Consider the following 21,751-nt stretch of genomic DNA (forward strand, 5'->3'; position numbering starts at 1 on the left):
TTCCTCCATCCCTCCTTCCCTCCCTCCCTCCCTTCTGTTGAGTCCTGCCCTAAAGCCACAGGTGTGAGGCTTTGCACCGAGGCCACAGAAGCAGAGCCCATAATCAAGGACACCTCCGAAGCTGACTGGGCCCCTTTGTAACCTCGCCCAAAACCCCCTGATAGTCACTAACAAGCTTCCTGACTCCCAACTAAGCAAAGATGCCCACCCACTCCAGTAAACACTCTATGGAGCCCCAACCAGTCACCTAATGCCAACCGTCAAGCAGGAATTTTCTTTGTCTTGAGGCTCTACAAATCGGCTATTAACCCACAAAAGGTCAACTCTCCCTGGCCTGTCAGGAGTTGTTGGCCTACTGCGCTTGCAGTGCCCGCTTTATCTCTGCTCTTTGTTCTCAATAAACTCCCTCCTTCCTGAAATGCCCTGTGTCTGGAAATTCTTTTCCAACCCATGCTCAGACTGCCTCAACACCTCCCTTCCTTTTCTCCTTCCTCCCCACCTTTCTACTCCATCAGTTCATCAGTTGGCAGGTAGCAAGGGTGCAGGGGGCTTTCCTGGTGGCTCAGGAGTAAAGAATCTGCCTGCAATGCCGGAGCCACAGGAGACACTGGTTTGATCCCTGGGTCAAGGAAAGTCCCCTGGAGGAGGGCTTGGCAATCCACTTCAGTATCCTTGCCTAGAGAATACAGAGGAGCCTACCGGACTACAGTCCATGGAGTAGAGTCGAACACGACTGAATCGACTTAGCACACACGCACACAAGAACGTGGGAGGCGGGTACTGGAGATTTTGTAAACTCAGAAGGAGTCAGTGTGGCACATTTGAGTGCTGTGCTTTACAAGCTTTAGTACGAATCTGAATCAGCTGAGTTAGTGGTTAAAAACTGGGATCCTCAGGCTCCCTTCCTGGGATTCTGATCCTTTAGCCCCAGGCATGGGAATCTGCATTTTTATCCAGCATTCCTGGTGCTTCAGAGGCCAGTGATCTCAGGGTCACTCTCAGGAGGCTCCCTGGAAGCCGTTATGCCGGTGAGCGTGGGCATCAGACAACAGTAACCTAAGCCTGTTCTATACCCCTGCCACCTCCGCTGTGATCATGAACAACTTAATTGGCCTTTCTGAGTCTCAGCTTGCTCATCTGTAAAATGCACACAGTACAGCACTATCTATAAACAAAGCAACACATGGAAGGCACCTCAAACAATGCCTGGAACTTAGGGCTGGACTCTAATAATTATTGTCAGTGGAGGAGATTAATCCCAGGGATCCTCTATGTGTCGCTGTTATCACGGCCAGATTAAGGGCTTATGTCTCCAGCACCTGACACAGTGCTTGGCATACAGTATGTGCTTGGGAAATGAAAATAAATAAAGAGTAAAACATCAGGAGTGTCAATATTGCATTGCTTATTCTACCCTTTTATATCTCTATCTGAAGAAGGCAATGGCAACCCTCTCAAGTATTCTTGCCTGTGAAGTCCCATGGACAGAGAAGCCTGGTGGGCTACAGTCCATAGTGTTTCTAAGAGCCGGACATGACTTAGGGACTAAACAACAGCAGCAACATCTCTATCACATCTGTTCTTTTCCTGGCCATCTCTGGACTTTTCGCTCTGAGTTTCTGAGCCAGTGTTACTGTAGAATTAAACTGAAAAAGAGAAAATTCTAACAAGAGACCATAGTGCTTCCAAGGTGAGAGCTGATGCATTTCTCAGGGCGTTAGTCTTTATTTCACTCCTCAGTGCACATTTATTGAATGCCTTCTAAGTGCCAGGCACGGTGCCAGCTGCTGGGGATAAGCCATGAGCCAAGTCGATGGAATCCCGCCCTCAGGAAATTCTTGGTCCACTGTGGGAGACAGGCCATAAACAGATGGGGCAAAATTGAAGTAGTCCTCTTGTCTCAGAGACCTGTCCCTTAATTGGGCACAGGCCCAGACAAATTGATAAAAATTGACTAAACTGAGCTGAAAAATTGCCTCCCCTTTCTCTGAAACCCACAGGATGGATGCCTCCTGCGGTCCACAATACCCTTTGGGTACTGAGGACTCTTTTGGCAAACACTGTCCTAGGAAGACAGAGCATGAGCTATCTTTTTTTAGGTTTGTAAATTTTAAAAATTTATTCTTCACTGAAGGATAATTGCTTTACATGTGTTAGTTTCTGGTGTACAACATTATGAATCAGCTATATGTATACATATATCCCCTCCTCTTGCGCCTCTCTCTGACCCCTCCCACGCCACCCGCTAGGTCATCACAGTGCACTGAGCTGGGCTCCCTGTTCTATACAGCTGCCTCCCACCCGTTCTCTATTTTATGCATGGTAGTGTATATAGAGAGCTTCCTTGGTAGCTCAGTTGGTAAAGAATCTACCTGCAATGCAGGAGACCCTGGTTGGATTCCTGGATTGGGAAGGGTTAGGCTACCCACTCCAGTATTTTTGGGGTTCCTTGGTGGCTCAGACAGTAAAGAATCCTCCTGTAATGTGGGAGACTTGAGTTTGATCCTTGGGTCATGAAGATCCCCTGGAGGAGGGCATGGCAACCCACTCCTGTATTCTTGCCTCCTCCTCCCATGGACAGAGGAGCCTGGCGGGCTACAGTCCATGGGGTCACACAACTGAAGTGCCTAAGGACAGCACAGTGTATGTAGAACATGAGCTACCCATTACCCTTGGATAATGGCCCCCTTGGTAGCTGTTCCCCAAATTGTTCTCCATCTTAAGAAACAATTGTTCTAAAACACCTAAGATTTGTTTGTACTTTTTCCTCATTATAACTGAATCACATGCTTCTTGCAAATTTTTTTAAATAAAGAAAAATAGATAAGTATAAATATCACACAAACATATTTCAGGACCCCACATGATTGAAACACAGTCCAGAAGCCAGAGGTAGTTAACAGGTAATGGCAGGTTGAGGATTCCCAGTTCTTAGGGCAGCCTGACATTTCTCCAAGTTCTCTTGCCTCTGCTCTGCAATTTCCTCTCTCTGCTGCTTAAATGTCACTGTCTAAATTCTTTATTCCTCATCCTCTTTCCAAACCCAGTCCCACTGCTGCCTGCCGGCTAGGGTTTCTCTCTTTTCCTCCCTGTAACCGTCTCAGACTTCTGGAAGTGCCTGACTGGGGACTCTGCTCTCTCCTCACCCTGTGCTGGTCACGCTGGGTTCCTCAGGTCGGGGAGGTGGGGGGGATGCTGAGGTTCTGGTACAACCCTGCTGCCCTCAGAGGACTGTGTGTGACCCCCCCCCCGAAGGGGGTCTTCTCCCCCTTCTTGAGAAATCACAGTGGATCTTTTCTGATAAGTGAAAAACCCCTCCTCACTACAGAGAAACGCGAGCATCGTGTCTGTGTCTGACGAAGCTGTCACTTAGCAAGTCATGGCTGGGTTTGGACAAGTAGCTTTTCTGTTTTTATTTCCTCACCTTAAAATGGGTTAACAGAGGTAACGCCTACCTCAGAGGAATGCTGGGACATTTCGCATCACAGTATGTTTAAAGTACACAGCCTAGGGTTTGGCATGTCATGTGTGTGTGCTGAGTTACTTCAGCCATGTCTGACTCTTTGTGACCCTCTGGACTGTAGCCTGCCAGGTTCCTCTGTCTGTGGGATTCTCCAGGCAAGTATACTGGAGTGGGTTGCCACGCCGTCCTCCAGGGGATCTTCCCAACCCAGGGATTGAACCCGCCTCTCTTATGACTCCTGCATTGGCAGGTGGGTTCTCTACCACTAGTGCCACCGTGGAAGCCCCTGGCATGTCATGCTGCTGCTACTGCTGCTAAGTCGCTTCAGTTGTGTCCGACTCTGTGCGACCCCACAGACGGCAGCCCACCAGGCTCCACTGTCCCTGGGATTCTCCAGGCAAAAACACTGGAGTGGGTTACCATTTCCTTCTCCAATGCATGAAAGTGAAAAGTGAAAGTGCAGTCGCTCAGTCGTGTCCAACTCTTAGTGACCCCATGGACTGCAGCCCATCAGACTCCTCCATCCATGGGACTTTCCAGGCAAGAGTACTGGAGTGGGGTGCCATTGCCTAGAGGCCTAGTAAATAATATGCCATGTTTCATGTTGACAGAAACATTAAAATCATCTTTAATACCAGTGCCTCAAGATAATGTACAGAAGGAAATGGCAACCACTCCAGTGTTCTTGCCTGGAGAGTCCCGTGGATGGAGGAGCCTGGTGGGCTGCTGTCCATGGGGTCGCACAGAGTCAGACACGACTCAAGTGACTTACTTTGCAAGCATGCTTTGGAGAAGGAAATGGCAACCCATTCCAATATTCTTGCCTGGAGAATCCCAGGGACAGAGGAGCCAGGTGGGCTGCCATCTATGGGGTCACACAGAGTTGGACACAACTGAAGCGACTTTGCAGCAGCAGCAAGATAATGTTTGTTAAAGATTTGGAGGCTATCTGTCCAGACTTCACCTCTATACAGTTAAAAAAACAAACAAAAAAACCAAATTTGAACTCCTGCCTTATATACAAGATTCATCCTGCTCCTGCTGCTAAGTCGCTTCAGTCGTGTCTGACTCTGTGTGACGCTATAGATGGCAGCCCACCAGGCTCCCCCATCCCTGGGATTCTCTAGGCAACAATACTGGAGTGGGTTGCCATTTCCTTCTCCAATGCATGAAAGTGAAAAGTCAAAGAGAAGTCGCTCAGTCGTGTCCGACTCTTTGTGACCCCATGGACTGCAGCCCCCTAGGCTCCTCCATCCATGGGATTTTCCAGGCAAGAGTACTGGAGTGGGGTGCCATTGCCTTCTCCAAGATTCATCCTACTTACCATTTTTTGAAAATGTATTTTTAATATAGAGTTTCCCCTCAAAATGAGAAACATGGCTTTTTAGGGTTCTGAAAACCTTATTTTTAAAACATTTAGGTAAGAAAGTTAAAATATTACAACCCCATCATCCAGCAAATTTGAAAAGTATTTTGCATATATACTAGTTTGCATATTTATTGTTTTCACTTAGTATTCTTTCATCATGTTTCAGTACTTCTCTATGTTATTATTTTCAGGGTTGTCTATTATTTCATTAATAGACACCACTGGAGGCCTGAGGCCTGGGCAAATAGTTTTCCAAAGGATCAGATTCGTTATATAAGGCTGCTGTTTATTAGTACTGGCCTATTATACTTTTTATCAGCATTTGATATTATTAGTTCACATTTTCATTTTGCTAATTTAATCATAAAAGGTACCTCTGCTGCTGCTAAGTCAATTCAGTCGTGTCCGACTCTGTGCGACCCCATAGACGGCAGCCCACCAGGCTCCCCCGTCCCTGGGATTCTCCAGACAAGAACACTGGAGTGGGTTGCCATTTCCTTCTCCAATGCATGAAAGTGAAAAGTGAAAGTGAAGCCGCTCAGTCGTGTCCGACTCTTAGCGACCCCATGGACTGCAGCCTACCAGGCTCCTCCATCCATGGGATTTTCCAGGCAAGAGTACTGGAGTGGGGTGCCATTGCCTTCTCCACCAAAAGGTACCTCGTGGTTGTTTAAATTTTCATTTTCCCTTTTAATTGAAGTATAGTTGATTTACAGCATTACATTAATTTCAGGTGTACTGCACAGTGAGGTAATATTTTGATTGATTATAATTCCTTTATAGTTATTATAAAATATAGGCTATACGCCCTATGTTGTGCATTACATCCTTGTATCTTATTTTCTACCTAGTCGTTTGTATCTCTTAACCCCCTAGCCCTATCTTGCTCCTCTCCCTACTCTTTTCCCCACTGGCAACCACTAGTTTGTTCCCTGTATCTGTGAGTCTGTTTCTGTTTTGTTGTATTCATCCATTTGTTTTGTTTTCCTAGATTCCACATGTTAAGTGAAAACCTACAGTATTTGTCTTCCTCTGACTTACTTCACTGAGCATAATACCCTCCAGGTCCTTCCCTGTTGTTGCCAAATGGCAGATTTTCATTCCTTTTTATGACTCAGATAATTTGCATGTCTTTTATCACCAGAAATGCTCCCTGTTCTCCATGGGTTTATTCACCAGCTGTATTTCTTCTTCTGTCACTTGTGTAACCCTAGGATAAGCCAGAGCATTTTTTATGAATGGTTTATGTGCTTTGCCTATCTCTTTGTTAAATCAACGAATATTTATTGAACACCTAGTATGTGCCAGGAACTGATGTAGGTCCTGTTCACAGCAGTGAGTAAAACAAAGTCCCTCCCTTTACTGGGCTCCCATCCTAGTGAGGGACACACAGAAACATGGAACAGAGCAGAGAATATCAAATGGTATATTAGTTCTTTGCAGGGAAACAAAGCCAGCTTAGGGGATGCAGAGTGATGGGTAACCAGAGAAGGTCTTTCTGAGGTGGTGACATTTGAGCAGAGAGCTAAATGAACTGAGTCTCATGACTATCTGGGAATAGAACATTCCACATAAGGTATTTATTGCCACATTAAAATGTTTTTCTCATCACTTGACAAGAAAGCTACCTAAAGAGTTGACAATGATTTCTCATTTACAATTTACTGTCGTAAACTGCTGTGTGTAGCACAGACTACATCCCTTTTCCCCCTTCTTATATATAATTGGAGCTCCAATTTTTAATTGGGGGCATGGCTGCCTAGAATTTATGTTATATATTTCCAGCCTTCTTTGCAGCTAGACATGATTCTATGATAAGGTCTGGCCAATGGGGAATAGTCAGAAATGAATATGCAGCTCCTGAGAAGTATCTTTGCAGAGAAGGAGCATACTCTTTTCTTTCCTTTTCATCTGTCCTCTGGCTAGAATGAAGATATGAGCACTGGAGCTGACGCAGTCATTTTGTACCCTGAGACAGGTGCCAAAGTTGAATGCGGCTGAAACCTGGATACTAACAGAAATGTGGATCCCTGATGGTCTTTGAATTTATATACTAGCCAGCCCTGGACTGCTTCCAAAGAAAAATAAATTTATTTTATTAAGCCAATTTTTTTTTTTTTTTTGCCATTTGCAACCTAGTCCTAACTAAAACAGTGTGGAGTAGAGTCTGCATGTTTAATTTATGACCTTTTCTCACGTGATTCTTCAACTGCACTCAGGATGCATCATGGGAGCAGTCATTCTCATGCTCGTATTTTCCAGCCCCTAGTGGGTCTGACTTTTCCCTCCTAGTCAGGGTCTACCGTTCTTCAGGGCCCAACTGCATCCTGTCTCCAAACGGCCTTCTCCAGTTTACAGCCCTCATGGCTCTGCCTTTTCTTTTAACTGTCACAGTCCTTTTCACTGATCCCACTCATCGGGACTCAATCAGATGGCCTTCTTCCTTCTCAGGTTGAAGATAACTTTCTGCCCCGTTACTTCACGTCTCTCCATCTCCACTGCTCTGTCCTGGTCCACGTGAACCTTAACTGAAATCCTTACCTTCCCTTTGACTTCTCCCATCCCTTTTCCATATAAAAGGAAAAGGGTGGTTTTCCTTTTGTCTGGAAAAGTGGTGGTTTCAAAACATAGAGGAGGATACTATTATCTACCTAAAACTCTCCAGCCCAATCCAGAATGGATGGACTCCGACTCTCTCCCTGGCTTCACCTTACACTCTTCTCCATCCCCTCCCTGACTCTGTGTGTACCAGATGCACTTTCTTCTCCCTCCTGTGCCACGCTCCCGGCCCATTCTCTTCCCCAGCACCTCTGCCCACATTGTTCTCTCTGCCTTGGCTGTTCTTTCTGCCTGTTATCTCATCCTTACTAATCCCCACCCACTGATGCCACGTTCACAGGGAAATCTCCCCTGGACCCAAACTAGAAAGCATTTCACTGTTGGATGTTTGTATAGTCCACAGGTCTCATCTTTCACTTACTACACACTTACTGTGGTTTGTGATGTTACATTTGTGTGGCTGCTGGATCATCATGGGTCTCCCCACTAGCCTGAAGGTCCACAAAGTCCAAGGTCATGTCTTTTTTGCACATCGCTATAGTAACTCCTCGCAGCTCGCGTGCCCGTCCCGCGCTCGCCTAGCGCCCTCACTCCCGCCGCGCGCACCGCCCTCGCCTTTTCTCCGGCCCTCCGCGCCCGCCCCTGCTCGGCCCCCGTGGGGCGTCCCGGGGGACAGGTGGGCGGCTCCACCCAGGGCCCCGCCGAGGGGCCGCGGGGCCGGGGAGGGGGGCTTCCCACCTCCTCCGGCCGAGGGGAGGCGGCAGCTGCGCCGGGGGCCGCGCGCGGGCGGGTGGGGCCGCGCACGCCCTCCGGGCATCCGGCGCTCGGGGCCTCCGGGCTGCGGCCGGCCATCCGGCCCAGGAAACCCGAGCCTGGCCAAGTGTCCCCTCGGCAGGTCCGGCTGCCCGCCCCGCGCCCCCCGCCCGGGGTGCTATGGCTGGCGGAGGCCTCTCTGCGCCTTTGGGCACCAAGTGCTGGGAAGGACTTTGTGGGGGTCCAGGAGAGGCCCGAATCCCCCTAGAACTTGAAGCGCCCCCATCCTCACCCCTGGCCCAGTGCGGTGAGAAGTGCAAACCATGCTGATGGGCGCAGACTCTCTGACCGCAGGAGAAATCTCAGCCACCTGCAAAACGGCCCCCATCGGGGACGATGCAGTTGGCGGTGGGGAGAAGTGGGGAGGTTCTTCGCCGCTTCAGCCATTTTTTTTTTCCATCCCAGACTCTGCCCCTGAAGAAGAAAGGGGATGCAGAGAGACAGAATAAATGAAGGCCCTTGGAACAAGCGCATCCTTGTGTCTGGCTGATACCTGTTGGACTCTTGGGGTATATAGTTCTAAGGCTTCATGTGTGAGATACACAATGGATTTCACACTTGTATCCCTGGACTTAAAGGACATGAACTTGAGCAAATTCCTGGGAGACAGTGGAGGGCAGGAAGGCCTGGCGGGCTACAGTCCAATGAGGTTGAACAATATATATATATAATGAAATGCATATATAGATGTGTATATATTATAAGAGATATATACATCATGACGGAGAAGGCAATGGCACCCCACTCCAGTACTCTTGCCTAGAAAATCCCATGGACGGAGGAGCCTGGTAGGCTGCAGTCCATGGGGTCGCAGTCGGACACGACTGAGCCACTTCACTTTCACTTATAGTAACTCCTCAGTCCTCAATCAAAGGATCCGGCATGTTCCTCATAAAACCTCAGGAAGTAATAATTATCTCTTGCTAGAGTTTCCTTTTGTAGATGAGGAAGGTAAGTTGCAAAGAGATTAGAAATACAGTATCAGTATTCAGACCCAGGTAAGATTGGTGCCAAGACCTACACTCATTTCATTCCACGACTACAGTGAAAATACCACCTAACAACTCTGAGTCTGATGAGAGCAGGGACCAACAACTGACTAACTCCCACCTCCTCTGGTCCTCAGCACAGTTGGGAGGGGGCTGTGGGTCCTTAAGGGCATGACTCTCAGAATGGAATTTCATGGTGGATCACAGACACTGGGTGAGATACTCAGCAAGAAGACAGAACAAGCTTACAATTTTCCAGCCTTCCTTAGGATCTCCCAGGACCACTCAGAGAAGGACATCCAGAGATTAGCATGCCAGGACCCCGGCATGTGTCTTTACTGTGTCATCTCCATGATCTGGCCTCAGTCGGACTCCACCCTTGACCTTCACGGTCTGAATTTCTGTATCCTCATTCATGAAGTGCTGATTATCATGGGAACCTCACAGGGTCATGAGAGGATCCCATGGGATGGGGTATGTGTATGAAAGTTCTGTCTAAACTCTGGAGAGATTGTGTGAGTGATTAAAACACCATTACTGAGCATGAACTCTCCCTTAGGTGCTTCATTCTACCGTTTCTGTTCCTCACACACCGTGTGAGGTGGCTTCTATCATTCCATTTTACCCATGAGGGAACTCAGAGTCCTAGGATTTAGATCTGCTGCTCCTCCTTTGAGTGTCCCCCAGTTACTGAAAGGTTGTTGTTGAATCACGCCAATACACCGGATTCTTGGCCCCCGGAGGAGAAGAATTCAATCCGGGGCCAGAGACGAGGCTTGATTGCTCAGAGCTTTTGTGTAATAAAGTTTTATTAAAGTATAAAGGAGATAGAGAAAGCTTCTGACATAGGCATCAGAAGGGGGCAAAAAGAGTACCCGCTTGCTAATGTTAACAATGAAGTTATATAATCCAAAGAATATCTGGAGGTTGTAAAGACCTCATCAGACCTACTCCCATAATTTACATTTTAAGATAACACGGTCCTCAGGCAAGACACATCCTTGTAAAGACCAGGTCTACTCCCATAATTAACATTTTAAGATAACAGAAGGTTGAATCCAAAGACTGTCCTTAGGCAGGATACATTATTGTTATATAATCCTAAGGAATGTGGAGAAAGGAAAAAAGTTTGTCCTTTCTTCCTCCTTGAGAAATTCCAGACCCCTCTCTCCTTGGGGACCCCTAGACTCCTTATCAACCTGCCTAGGAAATGACTCTCTCATTACGTGCCAGAGTCCTCAAGCAGAGGCACCTGCACGCCATTCTAGCTGCCATTCCCCCCGGGCATCTATCACTTTACCTCCCATCCTAGTCCCACTGTGGACATGTGCTACCCATGCAGCCACTGGAATCCCACGGTGAGGACACCACTGGCCATGGAAAGGATAGTGTTTCCATTTAACCCAGCAGTGGCCAGTGCTTGGTCCAAGGTGGGAGGCCAACACCCAAATGGCTCTGTTTGGATCAGAACCTCAGAAAACCTTCTATGAAAACTCTTCATCACCTCCAGTCCTCGAATCCCATCCATCACGGCTGCCCTGACCCTCCATCTCCCTATCTCCCACTCTCCTGCTGTGCTCCCCCACCCAAAGGCCTTTCTCTTCCCAGAGATAAAAGATGGCCCCCAGAGATCTTAGTGGCTGCAAAGAGCTGAATGCGCCTCCCTGAGGTGGTGGGAGGTCTGTGACCAACCTCTGCCAGCTGAATGTCCTGCTCCCTTATTGTCATTATTCTGGAAGATGTTCCAGTTATGCCAGCTGCTGCACACCATTAGGTCACTAAAAACCCAGGGTTCACATGCCTCAGAGGTGTGGGGCCCCAGCAACACTGCTCTTCCGGGAACCTCTTAGAGAGTTTTGCCTGCTGGTATCTGCTCCACCCACGTGTCCACTCGCTATTTGGGGATTGTAACAGCTACTGAATCCATTAAATGGCCCCAAAGTGAAAGCCATCAGAAGCACAAGTGGCTTGAAATGTTTAAGCACCATACCACTGATCTGGCCTCATTACTGCCAAAAGTAGGGTCAGAACAGAACTCTTGATCTCAGCCCTCTTCATGGCCCCATACACTATAGGAGAAATGGCAGATTTAGGAATTAAAAGGTATCATTTCTATGCCCGTCAGTAATAAAAGCTTGGATTGGAAATTCAGGTATCTTAGAATGGTACTAGCGGTCACAGAATACTTACAGTACTTATACTTCCAGGCTCAAAGCTTACTCTGCGGTGCTGTAATTTGCCTTCCTTCTGGCTCCCCAGAGGAGGGTGGGTGTTCTGAGCTCCCTGAGGGCAGGGCCTTGTAGGACACATTTGCTGCAATTATATCTCCAGCTGTTCCTGCAATATTTAGTGCATTGTAAGCATTCACTAAATGACTGCTGGGTAAATGCATGAACAGATGGAAGGATTCAGTATCATTTCGGTAGCTCAGTCGTCTGACTCTGCGACTGCATGGACTACAACACGCCAGGCTTCCCTGTCCATCACCAACTCCTGGAGCTTTCTCAAACTCATGTCCATCGAGTCGGTGATACCATCCCACCATCTCATCCTCTGTTGATGTCATTTAAATGACTCTGATGCTGGGAAAGATTGAGGGCAGGAGGAGAAAGGGCGACAGAGGATGAGATGACTGGATGGCATCACTGACTCAATGGACATAAGTTTGAGCAAACTCTGGGAGATTGTGAAGGACAGGGAAGACTGGCGTGCTGTGACTGAACAACAACAACAAATGTCATTTTACCATTCTTATAGAAAGAAGAAAAGTTTGGAGTCTGAAGCTGTGAGACCTTCCAGTCTAGATGGCATCATCTTCCTTACCTTTTTTGTGATATAACTGTTCTGACAACTCAAGTCTCTTCAATGAAGGGTTCTTTCCAAGCCATTAATAATAGAGCAGCAACAACAAAAGCTACATAATAGCTAACAGAGATTGACTTCTGTTTCATGAGCTTTATAAACATTGATTCATGTAATCCTTACATTAACCCCTGAGGGAGGAACTACTATGACCCCCGTTTTCCAGAGAGGCTGAGCAACTTCCCCCAAGACCAGAACAGAAAAGGAATGCTTTCCACTAAAGTTGTTCCTTACCTTCTTTGGCTCAAAAATCCTCCTTTAGAAATCTGAGGTTATGAGTTTCCACATAAGGGAAAAATGTGCACTCCTCAAAACACACCGTGGTGTACAGTTTCAAAAAGTGTAGGAACCTGCCAAAATCTATTCATAAACTGTAGGTTAATAACCAGTGTGACAATATCCTTAGGCTCTGGAATCAGACACTCCTTGTTTATTTCTCTTTTTAGAAACTATTCGTTGTTAATTGAGAACTAATACTGGAATACATGTTCTTTAGTGAAAATCCAAATATCAGAATGTGTGCTTAATTGCTCAGTCTTGTCTGGCTTTGCAACCCTGTGGACTATAGTCTGCCAAGCTCCTCTGTATATAGGGATTCTCCAGGCAAGAACACTAGAATGAGTTGCCATTCCCTCCTCCAGGGGATCTTCCCAACCCAGGAATTTAACTCAGGTCTCCTGCACTGCAGATGGATTCTTTACCAGCTGAGCCACAAGGGAAGCCCAACGATAATTTAAACTACAAGCCAGCCATCAGAGGTAATATCTAAATTACCTTTGACCAGTTAATTCCAGGTCCTTTCTTAGAAGTAACCATTGCTACCAGTTCACTTTATATCCACTTTCTATACATTAAATACCTATCTATGTATCCATGGAAATTACTTGGTATGGGTGTATGTTATCTCGGAATCTACAAGAGCTATATTGTATTGCATCTTTTTCCCCTGCAACTTGCTTTTTTTCTCACTTAAGAATCATCTTGGAGGTTTTTCAGCCTATATAAATTAGCTGCTGTACCTTTTTAAGCTACTGTGTGGTACTCCACAGTGTGGACACAGCACAGTATTACCATTTTCTTACTAAGTGACATTTTAGATTGTTTCTAGATTTTTGCTCTTACGAAGTTGCAGTGAATACATTTATAAATACTTCTTAAGCATGTAAACAGGTGTTTGTCTTGAAGAATACCAAAATTCTGGGATTACTGGTTCGTAGAATATGTGCATTTTTAAATATAAAAAACTATCACCAAATTTCCCTGGAAAGTGACAGTGCTAATTTGAACCCCTCCAAAAAATGTACACAATCCATTATTTATTCACATTCAATCATTACCTTTACCAGTCATTTCAGTTTTCCCTAATGTGAGAGGTGAACAAAGGTATCTTGTTTTATTTTGCAGTTTTGATTACTAGTGATGTCGAACATCTTTTTGTATTCTATTAATCTGGTTTTAGAAAAAGCAGAGGAACCAGAGATCAAATTGCCAACATCCACTGGATCATCGAAAAAGCAAAGAGTTCCAGAAAAACATCTATTTCTGCTTTATTGACTATGCCAAAGCCTTTGACTGTGTGGATCACAAGAAACTGTGGAAAATTCTGAAAGAGATGGGAATACCAGACCACCTGACCTGCCTCTTGAGAAACCTGTATGCAGGTCAGGAAGCAACAGTTAGAACTAGACATGGAACAACAGACTGGTTCCAAATAGGAAAAGGAGTATGTCAAGGCTGTATATTGTCACCCTGCTTATTTAACTTATATGCAGAGTACATCATGAGAAACACTGGACTGGAAGAAACACAAGCTGGAATCAAGATTGTCGGGAGAAATATCCATAACCTCAGATATGAAGATGACACCACCCTTATGGCAGAAAGTGAAGAGGAACTAAAAAGCCGCTTGATGAAAGTGAAAGTGGAGAGTGAAAAAGTTGCCTTAAAGCTCAACGTTCAGAAAACTAAGATCGTGGCATCTGGTCCCATCACTTCATGGGAAATAGATGGGGAAACAGTGGAAACAGTGTCAGACTTTATTTTTTGGGGCTCCAAAACCACTGCAGATGGTGATTGCAGCCATGAAATTAAAAGACACTTACTCCTTGGAAGGAAAGTTATGACCAAGCTAGATAGCATATTGAAAAGCAGAGATATTACTTTGCCAATAAAGGTCTGTCTAGTCAAGTTTTTCCAGTGGTCATGAATGGATGTGAGAGTTGGACTGTGAAGAAAGCTGAGCGCTGAAGAACTGATGCTTTTGAACTGTGGTGTTGGAGAAGACACTTGAGAGTCCCTTGGACAGCAAGGAGATCCAACCAGTCCATCCTAAAGGACATCAGTCCTGGGTGTTCATTGGAAGGACTGATGCTGAAGTTGAAACTCCAATACTTTGGCCACCTCATGCAAAGAATTGACTCATTGGAAAAGACCCTGATGCTGGGAGGGATTGAGGGCAGGAGGAGAAGGGGACAACAGAGGATGAGATTGCTGGATGGCATCACCGACTCAATGGACATGAGTTTGAGTGAACTCCCGGAGTTGGTGATGGACAGGGAGGCCTGGTGTCCTGCGATTCATGGGTCACAAAGAGTCGGACACAACTGAACGACTGAACTGAACTGAATCATTTGTATTTTTTTCCTCTTGTGAATTACCTGCTCATTTTTCTATGCATTTTCTTCTTGCCATTGATTTATGAGCTTTCTCTTATATTCTGATACTAAAAATCTGTTAACCATGTTATAAATATTTTCTCTCCATCTATTTATTGTGATTGTAATTTACATACCTGGCTTAAATTCCTGGCACTAACACTGACTTCTGGATGACTTGAAAAAAATACTTACCTCTCTGAGCCTGCAAGTCCTTACCTGTGAAATAAAGTGCCATTCACCTTTAGGGCTGTTGTCAGGATTAAGTGAGATAATGACTGAAAATGCTTGATTCAGTGCCTGGCATACAATGAGTGCTCAAATAAGTGCTTACGTATATATTATGAATATTCATTGCTAATATTTAAAAGATTCCTCAATGAATGAGCAAAAATAATGCCTACCTTCAAACTTTTACCCAGTGGTTTTAGGGTTTTGACCTGTTTTCTACAGGAAAACAAAAATGAAAGTCTGCTTTTAGGATGAATGGTGTAAAAGCATCACATCAGATTTTTGTTTATAACTTCTATAATAGGTCTGTTTTATTTTCACATCCAGTCAGTGTTGTAGAAATCAAACTGTTATCACAGCAAGGGAAAGCCTGAACAGAAGTAAAATTGTCTTTATTGAAAAAACTGTTTAAAGCAAATGTATAAAGACATTTTTCACAACAGCTCAGAAAGAGGCAGAGACATCCTGTCTTCTTACTGCTGTAACACCTACAACATTACTGTTCTTAAAACTATTCATTTGTTCCTATAGATCAAACAGCTTCTCCTAAATCTGAATGATCATAAGACTATCTGTATAGCTTTACTCTATAGGTCACAGACCAGCTCATGAACTTGATACCACATACCCTCTGTCCCAGATCCTCCATACGCTTCTAGAATAGGTACGACAGGCATAACTATTTCCTCCAAACTTCCAAATAAAGAAACAGAAGTTCTGAGGGCAAAGATATCTCTGACTTTCCCAATCTGACTCAGAGTCCACTCCTAGGCACCTGTATCCCTCTGTCAAACCATGTTCAAGTCAAGTATATAAGTCTTTTCTTCAGTAAATGAGCTCTGATGTGTTTCTTATGAACAGAAATTCTACCTTTGCTCTGTGCATCTTTAATACCTGCCTAGCATGAATGCATACATGGATGGATATCAAAGGCTCATGCTGTATGATTCCATTTATATGACATTCTTTAAAGACAAAATGTTAGTTATGGAGACTAGACTCCATGGATACATCCATCCATGGATGGATAGATGTATGTCATACATGCTAAAAAGTAGTACCCAGGTCTCCATAAACCATATAGAGCACTTTTCTAGATGTATTAGCAAAAATTTTTAATATCTGAACTGATCATATAGTATAAAAGACTTTGGAGGATGTATGTATAGAGTTTTTTGAAGTTTAGAATATGTATAGATTCATATGGGCTTCCCAGGTAGCTCAGTGGTAAAGAATCTGCCAGTAATGCAGGAAAACACAAGCTTGATCCCTGGGTCGGAAAGATCCAATGGAGAAGGAAATGGTAGCCCACTTCAGTATTCCTGTCCCTGACATCCCATGGACACGGGGGCCTGGTACGCTACAGTCCATAGGGTTGCAAAGAATCAGACATATATTCATATATTCACTGCCACAATCAAGTGACAGAAATAGTCCACTGTCACTAAAAATTCCCTCTCATTGCCTTTTATAGTCACCTCCTCCCTTCCCCAGCCCCTGGCATCTACTGAGTCTAGTCTCCATAACTAACATTTTGTCTTTCAAGAATGTCATATAAACGGAATCATACAGCATGCGCCTTTGATATTCTTTTCTTTCATTCAGTATACTGCATTGGGGGTTCATTCTTGTTATGTGTATGAATAATTTGTTCCTTTTTTTTGGACTGAGAAATACTCCTTTGAGTGGCTGAACCACAGAGACTTTATCCATTCACCATTAGACTGCTTCCAGTTTAGGACAACTATGAGTAGAGCTACTGTGAACACTGAAATCCAGGTTTTTATGTGAACCTAAGTTTTCATTTCTTTAGGGCAAATTCCCAGGAATGGTGTTGCTGAGTCTTATGGTAAGTGTATATTTAACTTCTTAAAAAATTACTGGTGGAACAAGATGGCCGAGGAGTAGGTGCACGTGGAGTACATCTCTCTCCACGGGTACATCAGGAATACACCCTCAGACACAGAATTGCATGCAGAACACCAGCTGAGAGCATACAGGAGACCTGACCAGCATAGAAGAATATACAGACCTGCACAAAACTCAGTAGGATGAAGGAACTAGGGGGAAAAACAGGAGTGTTAGTAGGACTGGAGGTGGGGGAACTGAGGCAGGATTCCAAGCCCCACATCCGGGCAATTGTCTGAGTCAGAGGAGAAACATTTAAGGCTGAGAGTGAAACAGCCAATCTGTGGTAGCCTAAATGGGATGAGAATCAGACAGTCCTTGCCGCAGCCGTACATACCCCAGACAGGGATGCAGATCCCCTGGAAAATGCAACAGCTGGGAGCTGGAGTTTAGGGATTGTGGAGCAATCCCAGGGCGAGGGCTGCTGTTGACTGTGGAGAGACGGATCAGGGGGATGTGAGGGAGGACACTGTGGTAGGAAATACCTGTGGAGGAAAGCCAGGCAGCAATGAAAGCAAGGTGATACTGCTGAATTGCGTGTAGGGGGAGGAGCCATTACCATAGCCTCTCATCCCCGACAAGGCAGCATCGGCAGCTGACCAATAGAGAAGCAGGCCCATCAAACCCCTGACGCACTGAACTACAGAGTAGGACCCCACCCAGGGTGCCCCTTTAAGTGACTGATGCGCCAAACTACAGAGTAGGACCCCACGCAGGGTGCCCCTTTAAGGGCCTGATGCACTGATCTACAGAGTAGGACCCCAGCCAGGGGGGCCCCCCTCTATGTGCCTGACACGCAGAAAAACAGAGAAGGACCCCAGGCAAGGGAGCCGTCTAAGTGCCTGTATGGATGGAGCTACGGAGAAAGACTGGCCAAAGAGACCTTCTGATCGCCAGCTACAAGAGGCTTGAAAAAAGACTCTGACAGGGCCATAACCTCTGTAGTGGAGGCAGTCCATGTCTGTGCACACTTGGCGCTGCCAGGGTCCCTGCAAGCCAAGCAGCTGTGCCTCCTTCATGCTCAACTCTCACTGGGGCAGAGCTGTCACAGGCAAAAAAGGTCTTGCATCTATGCATGCAGGTTGCTTCGATAGTGTCCAACTCTTTGAGTCCCTGTAGACTGTGGCCTGCCAGGCTTCTCTGTCAGGAAGGGAGGTTCTCCAGGCAAGAATACTGGAGTGTATTGGCCATTAGTGGTTGCCATACTCTTCTAGAGCGCTGTATTTCCTGCTGCCCTAGCCACCAGCTCCCCTGAGTACCTGGTGCCTTCAGAACCCCTGCAACCCAAGCAGGTGCACCACCTCCGTACCTTCTGCAGGGCAGCCTCATGAGCAAACCCCAGTAGATGACCCACATGCAGAGGTGGAAATAAAACCACAATTGAAACCCAAGCACAGTGTGACTAAGGAAGAAGACCCAATACCTTCCCACCAGTTGTACAAGCTGCAGATTAAATCCACACAATCAACTAGGCAGATTCTGTGTCTATGGAATATATAAAAGGTCATTGAGAGCTCCCACAAAAGAAAATGCACTAGCCCTGATAGCTGTGGTCATTGGAGGCAAGAACACAGCACAGGAGGACCAGATGAGAATCTGAGCTGTCCCATAGCAAGTACAGAGATCAACACAGTGTTGGAGGGCATCCTAGGGAGGTGAGGTGGACAGTGACTCCCAGCAAGGGAAAGGACTCTGACAGCAGTGACTCAAGAAAAACATTTATTACTTTCATGTTTTGACTTGTTCTGTAGACTCTTTGGATTTTTTTTTTTCTTTTTTCCTTTCCTTTCCCCCAAGTCTGTTGTAATTGTTGATTTCATTGGCACTATGAAATCTACTTAAGCTTTTGAGTTTGGTTTTCTTTTTTTCCTCAGTCACATTTTTTATTTTATTTTATTTTTTTTATTGTTGTTATAAACTTCTGCCTCTACATTGGACTTTTGCAGTTTTCCTTTCTCTCTCTCTCCCTTTTTTTAATTTTAATTTTTTAAACCTATTATTATTTTCTCTACATTTATTCCTTTATTTGCTTTTCCTACTGTTCTTTCCCCCTTGCAGTTAATCTTTAATGTATATAAATCTTTATCTACCTATATTTAACTTTGCATATCTATTCTTTATCTCTTTTCTTTCTTTCCTTTCCTTTCAAAATATTTGTTAATTTTATTTTCATTGCTTTATTCCCCACTTGGCACCTTGCTTTAGTTTTGTTTTCCAGTTTGTGCTTTAGTTAGTTTTGTTCTGGTAGGCATAATTTCTGGTTTCCTTTGTTCACTGAGTCAATCTGTTGTACTTTAATTTTGTTGTACTGTTTTAATTTTGCTTATGGGTGTATATTTAGTCACACTTTTTATTGTTGTTATAAACCTCTGCCTCTACGTTGGGCTTTAGCAGTTCTGTGGAGTTTTTCTTTTGTTTTTTTTCCCTGTTTTTCTTTCTTCTTCTTTTTTCTTTTCTCTTTTTTATAATTTTAATTTTTTAAACCTATTGTATTTTTTCTACATTTATTCCTTTGTTTGCCTTTCCTACTGTTCTTTTCTCCTTGCAATTAATCTTTAATGTATATAAATCTTCTTCATTTACCTCTATTTAACTTTGCATATGTATTCTTTCTCTCTCTTTTTTTAAAATTTTATTTTAAAAATTAATTCATTTATTTTAATTGGAGGCTAATTACTTTACAATATTGTAGTGGTTTTTGCCATACATTGACATGAATCAGCCATGGGTGTTCATGTGTCCCCCATCCTGAACCCCCTCCCACATCCCTCCCATCCCATCCCTCAGGGTTGTCCCAGTGCACTGACTTTGAGTGCCCTGTTTCATGCATCGAACTTGGACTGGTGATCTATTCACATACAGTAATATACATGTTTCAATACTATTCTCTCAAATCATCCCACCCTCACCTTCTCCCACAGAGTCCAAAAGCCTGTTTTTTACATCTGTGTCTCTTTTGCTGTCTTGCATATAGGGTCATCATTACCATCTTTCTAAATTCCATATATATGCATTAATATACTGTATTGGTGTTTTTCTTTCTGACTTACTTCACTCTGTATAATAGGCTCCGGTTTTATCCACCTCACTAGAACTGATTCAAATGTATTCTCTTTAATAGCTGAGTAATATTCCATTGTGTATATGTATCACAGCTTTTTATCCATTCGTCTGCCAATGGATATCTAGGTTGCTTCTGTGTCCTAGCTATTGTAAACAGTGCTGCGACGAACATTGGGGTACATGTGTCTCTTTGAATTCTTGTTTCCTCAGTGTGTATGCCCAGCAGTGGGATTGCTGGGTAGTTGCATATCTATTCTTTCTCTCTTTTCCTTCCTCTCAACATATTTGTTAGCTTTATTTTCATTGCTTTATTCGTCACTTAGCACCTTGCTTTAGTTTTGTTTTGCAGTTTGTGCTTTAGTTAGTTTTGTTCTTAATTGGTAAATATAATTTTTTTCTTTCCTTTGTTTGTTGCATCAATCTATTGTACTTTATTTTTGTTGAACTGTTTTGACTTTGTCCATGGGTGTATGTGTATATGTGTATATTCCATTATTTTAATTATCATTAGCCTGATTTTGTAACTGCCATTTGTCTGGGGTTCATCTTTGGTTTCTCATTTTTGGATATTTGTTTTAATCTCACTTAATGCCATAACAAACCATGTGTGGAATCTTCATTCCTGACCAGAGATCAAGCCTTTGGAGTGGGAGCACTGACTCCAAGACTCTAGACCACCAGAGAACTAACCCTAGGGAGTATTAAATAGTGAGAACTCACACAAAGGAAACCACTTGACTACAAGCCCTGGCATCATCCAATCACCAGTAGCACCCTGTGCAGGACATCTCATCTAAACAACAAACAAAACAAAAATACAAACCCAGTCATCAGCAGACAGGATCACCACCTCACTCAGCCTTGCCCATCAGGGGGAAAACAGACAAGTAAGAATTCGCACAAATCTCACCCTATAACAAAGCTTACACAAACCACTGGACCAAGCTAAGGAGGGCAGAAATCAAAAGGAAGAAAGAATTCAACCCTGAAAGCTTGGAAAAGGAGATCTCAAACACAATAAGTTTAAAAAAAAAAAAAAAGCAGAGAAATACTACACAAATAAAGGAACAAACTAGAAACACAGAAGTCCAAATAAATGAAGAGGAAATAGGCAAACTACTTGAAAAAGAATTCAGAATAATGATAGTAAAGATGATCAAAAACCTTGAAAACAAAATGGAGAAAATTCAGGAATCAGTGAACAAAGACATAGAAGAATTAAAGAATAAACATACAGAGACAACACAATTACTGAAATTAAAAATACTCTAGATGAAATCAATAGCAGAATATCTGAAGCAGAAGAACAAATCAGTGAGCTGGAAGATAAAATGGTGGAAATAACTTCTGAAGAGCAGAATAAAGTAAAAAGAATGAAAAGAACTGAGGATAGTCTCAGAGACCTCTGGGACAATATCAAACATACTAACATTCGAATTATAGGGGTCCCAGAAGAAGAAGAGAAAAAGAAAGGGTATGAAAAAATTTTTGAAGAGATTATTTCAACTCTTTTTGAAGAGTTGAAAATTTCCCCAACTTGGAAAAGGAAATAGTCAATCAAGTCCAAGAGGCACAAAGAGTCCCATACAGGATAAACCCAAGGAGAAACACACCAAGACACATGCTAATCAAATAAACAAAGACTAAACACAAAGAAAGAATATCAAAAGCAGCAAGAGAGAAGCAGCAAGTAATATACAAGGGAAACCCCATACGCCTAACAGCTGATCTCTCAGCAGAAACTCTGCAGGCCAGAAGGGAATGGCAGGATATATTTAAAGTACTGAAAGGGAAAAATCTACAACCAAGATTACTGTACCCAGCAAGGATCTCCTTCAAA

The sequence above is a fragment of the Bos mutus genome, chromosome 6, assembly GCF_027580195.1.
Source record: "Bos mutus isolate GX-2022 chromosome 6, NWIPB_WYAK_1.1, whole genome shotgun sequence".
Lineage (NCBI taxonomy): Eukaryota > Metazoa > Chordata > Mammalia > Artiodactyla > Bovidae > Bos > Bos mutus.